The sequence below is a fragment of the Acipenser ruthenus genome, chromosome 6 (genome assembly GCF_902713425.1).
Source record: "Acipenser ruthenus chromosome 6, fAciRut3.2 maternal haplotype, whole genome shotgun sequence".
NCBI lineage: Eukaryota > Metazoa > Chordata > Actinopteri > Acipenseriformes > Acipenseridae > Acipenser > Acipenser ruthenus.
The window spans coordinates 58041370-58046309 of NC_081194.1; the positions used below are offsets into that span (position 1 = coordinate 58041370).

A 4940-nucleotide genomic window follows, 5' to 3' on the forward strand; every position below is an offset into this window, starting at 1 on the left:
TTTGATCAGCTCCTACACTCAATGTGCACTCTTAGTTATCGGTTAGGTAACCTTTAACGCCATTACTGAGGGGTAGCAGTGTGGAGTAGTGGTTAGGGCTCTGGACCCTTGACCAGAGGGTCGTGGGTTCAATCCCAGGTGGGGGACACTGCTGCTGTACCCTTGAGCAAGGTACTTTACCTAGATTGCTCCAGTAAAAACCCAACTGTATATATGGGTAATTGTATGTAAAAATAATGTGATATCTTGTAACAATTGTAAGTCACCCTGGCTAAGGGCATCTGCTAAGAAAGAAAAAGAAAGAAAGAAATAATAATAATACGCTCCTTACAAAGGAGCCGGCTCTTTTGTAGAGCGGTATCGGCGCTATGCTTTAGTGCGAGAGGTCCCGGGTTCACGCCCGTCCTCCGCCTGTCTGTGGATTGCCTCACCCTGTATGATGCGCCTGCCTGCGGAAACCACGATCGCTACAATACTTACATGTGATTAGCCATGACTGCATGTGCTGTACTGTGATTTTATTATTCTTTCACCTGTTGTGCTTTTGCCATGAGATACCAGAGTAAACCAGTATAAGGGTATGCAGTCCAATGTATCTCACAGTTATGTAGGTATGTACAGCTATGGCAAAAAGGTTTGCATCACCTAGAATTTTAGGATTGAGACAGAATTAAAAAAAATAAAAAAACTATATGAGCATAATTTAAATCTTTTATTTAACATCATGTAATCAAAGAAACTACAAAATGATATCGCAAAAGTCTCCCGGAAGCCAATATAGTAGTACAGTATTTCATGTTAGATTTCGAAAATGTCACATTTTTCAATTGTTGTCGGTTTTTCATTATGTATACGGAAAACTACCAATTGGTATGTCATTCAATATGTAGATGTAACTTTATTTCAGCAGGTTTCATTTGACTTTATGAAACAAAATTAGTTAATTATATAGGGCGATGCAAAACCTTTGTCCATCCCTGTATGCACGTACGTGTGTGTATGTTCATTTTGTGATTATATAATTCCATGAGTCTGGATTAAAACAAAAATGATGGTGGCACTTTAGCCATTATATGCCATGCCAGTTTCTTTTTTTAGTCTGTTTTGTAAAGTGCACCGGGATGCTTGTTCAGGACACAATTCCTGAGCACTTGAGGACACTTTACAATAAGCAACTAAAAAGAGGTCTAAAACTGTGCGCTAATAACAGGCCAAGTTTAGAAGACGTGTTTTAAAATGAGATTTTTAAAGATGCGGGTTGATGCAGCATTCCAAGTAGTTCCAAAGTGAAGGAGCTTGAGAACTAAACGCCCTCACCAGAAGCTTTAATCAAATTCTTGGTAGACTGTTATTGGCACATGCAAAACTTTGTTTAACGCATCAAAACAAAAATCATTTATATGTTTTAAATGCTGATATAGCCCTCTTATAGTGAATGTATTGCAGGTGAGTCAGCCTGTGCCTACTAAGGAATCCCTTGTAATTTATACTTTAGTCTCAGAGATACTACACTGCCTCAATGAAAGCTTTGATTACTATGGATTACACTCTCTGGTTAAGTGGAGCACTGCACCATACCATCTGTTCTGAAGCAATACATCTGTGATGGAATCTCGAGAAGCAGCAATGATTTGCATTATGAAAACGTGATGAGTGAAAATGCTGCAATAGAACAAATTATTATATATGTTTATATATTAACACATATTAACAAATACAATTGCATATATAGATTTATATATGTGTCAAAACATTAGACTCCAATTTAATCAATTGTTTAGTCTTCAATGACCATAATCATTACAATTCTGTTTGGCTCGGTACATGTTAAAATACAATGACATCTATATAAACAAATACATGTTGTATCCCAGGGGATCCACTTAGCAGCATTAGCAGCATCACAGGCAGTGAATTCATTGGTGCCACCCAGCCAAAAGAACAGCCGCTATAAGTTGTCACAAACAAGAGATCCCCTTTTAAAAGTTTACCATGGTAAATGCATAGTCAAATGTAATAAAGCATAGAGCGGTATGGTAAATTAAATTTATAAACATGGCAAACCATGGTTAATGTAGAGTAGAACCTTGGAGAAAACTACAGAATTACTGTGCAAATTTACTGTGGTCAAGTTTTATAAAGCAATGCTTGGTTGATCAGAGCTGAATATACAATGCACTAGTCACTCACTCGTCCCTCAGCTAAAACTGCTGACCAGTGATTCAAGAATAAACCAGACCACTGAAAAACATTAACCAAAAGCAAAGCTAAAAGTAACTAACCTTTTTCTATCACGATCCCGGGTGCTGAGCTCCCAGCTTCACAGCCCTGGTCATGCTGAATTCCTGCTCTGATTTAGCACAACATAAGCACTAGTGACACATGTGATAAGGACTAGAAGAACTCAGGGTCTCTCTCTCTCTCTCTCTCTCTCTATCCCAGTCCTGTCCTGCTGTAATGGGGAGTAGAAAGGGAAACTGGCAGACAGGGTAAACAACAGTAGGTGTATCCTGCAGGTAAGGAGATCAAACATTGCTGCTTAGCAACTTAACATTATGAAAGTGTTAAGAAGCTGACTGGGGGAGCTGGGGGGAAGGGGTGGGATCAGCTTCCAGGGTGAGGGAGAGGGGGTGGAGAACATAAGAACAAAAGAAAAGTTTGAGAATGAGAAAAGGCCATTCGGCCCATCAAGGCTCTTCTCTTGTTAGCATACCATTTTCCCCTACTAGGGAGAACTCATTTCTGTGGTCAAGTGGTTTCTCTGGACATACATATTTAATACACAGAAACATGTTCTTTCACTGTTGTGGAAAGGGACAGGTCTTGTGATACATATAAGCATACATACTCAACCTGTTTGGGTCCCCTTTCAAAATTGGTTTTAAAAAGGGATTCCCCAAACATAAGTCCTTGAGAGCCTTTGATGTAGACAATGATCTCTTGACTTTACAGCAAAGGGGGATTTCAGATTGATGGTTTGTTTTTGAACCAGCAACACCAGTTGAAAACCAACAAACCACCAGCTCAGACCCAGAAGAGCCAGTGCTGGAATCGCTGGAATTTCCAGCGTTGGCTCTTTTGTAGGCAAACATGCCCGTTCCAAAGGGGCTTTCGATTTAGTTGCATAAATGTTCTACTTCCAAAGACTTAACAAATAATCAGCAACGTACCTGCAACTCAGCTGTCAGCTCCTTGCCTGCATCAGTGTCTTTCTCATGATTAACGGTCTGCTGAGAAAGAGGCCCACACAAAACTGGGGGGGTCGACAGTCGTGTTGCTACTTACTACCATGACAACAGGTTTCCACAACGACAAATCTTCTCCCTAGCTCACCCGGGATGAATGAATGCAGCACACTCTTGTAAGAAAAGTGCAACCCCCTTTTTAAAGGGATTCCAGTGGCAGCTTCCCATTCAGAGACATTAGATGGGAAATTGTAAACTGCTACCTTCAAGTTTGTCTCCATCAGGCAAGCCCAGAACAGTACCGCATGTGATAATCAATCCTGTCGCACTTGTATTGCATTTTTTGTAAGCTCATCAGTTCTAATAGACATTCTGCTGGATCAATCCAAGTACAGTAACCCCCCCCCCCCCCCCCCCCCCGTTTAATTCAAATGTTTGTGGAAACAATGTGGAATGGTAAGCTAGCATGATGCAAGTGTTGTGGATACAAGGTAATACTGATGACAGTGGCTTTAGCTATCAGAACTGAAGCTAACCAATACTTTAAGCGCAACACAGAAACAAGGACCAGAGGACACAAATGGAAATTAAGTGGAGACAGACTTAGTAGAGGCAAGGAGACACTTCTTCACAGTGGTGAGGGTATGGATTGGGTTACATAATCATGTTGGTGCTGAAGCACAGGGATCCATCAAGACAAAACTTTAGTTTTTCGTGTGCCCCACCCCCACCAAAAATCAATCGGCTACTATGAACCGGAAAAGCATAGATGGGCCAAAAGGACAACTATCGTTTGTATATTCTTATACGGTAAAAACAGATACACATATTTTAGGGGGATTTCCTAACACCGCCTAGTGGACAAACACTGTAATTACACTATTGGCACAAAATACAGCACAACTCAGGACAGTAAACCAGTGAAGCACCCAAGTTATACAATGTCAGGGCTGCATGCTTAAAATCACTTTCCTGCCCACAATGACAGGGATTCCCCCTTAAGACTTAGCCACTCCAAGGCAACAATGTCAACCTACTACAGTACTTGGATCCATTCCAGACACTACTGTACATCCTCATCTACACCTTCTGTCACTTCGACTCTGCCGAGAAAGATTGTTTTGGGGGACGGGGATTAAGATGCAATACAGGAAGCAAAGAGGCAGTGGAAAAAGTGGATACAGACAGATGGTTCCTCCTTCTTCAGAATAACCATCTTCACCACACAGAGGAGTATGCATACATTAGGTTAAGGTTGCAATACAGCTCAGTCATATTTCATTTTGATATTTATTAATATTCTATTGATTTTAAATTACTTTTAGAATATGATTGAAAGTGTACACATCATTGCCAATTCAGATTTGTACGAGTTATTTATAAAAGGGATAATGCAGATCTTGGCAAACGTAAAAAAGTATGTGCCTTTATAAAACAAACATCCTCTAGGGAATTACTTTATTATATACCAAATGGGCAAGTACCGGTACAGTGCTTAGTTAAACTGCAGGTTAGAGTCCGAGTTGTGCAAGCTTTCCCATCGTAAGCTCACCCCGTTCAGTGTTATTCCTGTACCTGCTGACCCTCTACCTCTGGAGCTACAGCACCCTCGCAAGACATTGCGAGAAATGCAGATCAGTCAAAACACTGGGACTAGTACTGCCATAGGAGTGGTGGCCTCTTTGGCACTATGCAAAGTCTTTCCCCTTTTTAAAATACATGACTGAATAAATGAAATCACACACTCCGTGGAAC

The 4940-nt window shown here is 40.7% G+C and overlaps 1 protein-coding gene across 3 annotated transcripts in view; it reads right to left on the reverse strand.

The window, feature by feature from the left end:
* LOC117410864 (TOG array regulator of axonemal microtubules protein 2-like) overlaps positions 1-3569 on the reverse strand; it is a 28034-nt gene extending 24465 nt beyond the window's left edge. For 2 of the 3 annotated variants that reach the window (XM_059025581.1, XM_059025583.1), the window contains exon 1: positions 2283-3569. The gene's annotated coding sequence lies outside the window, so the exon portion shown is untranslated. The remainder of the gene's footprint in view (positions 1-2282) is intronic. The other variant, XM_059025582.1, reaches the window with a different exon arrangement.
* Positions 3570-4940: the final 1371 nt, after the last annotated feature.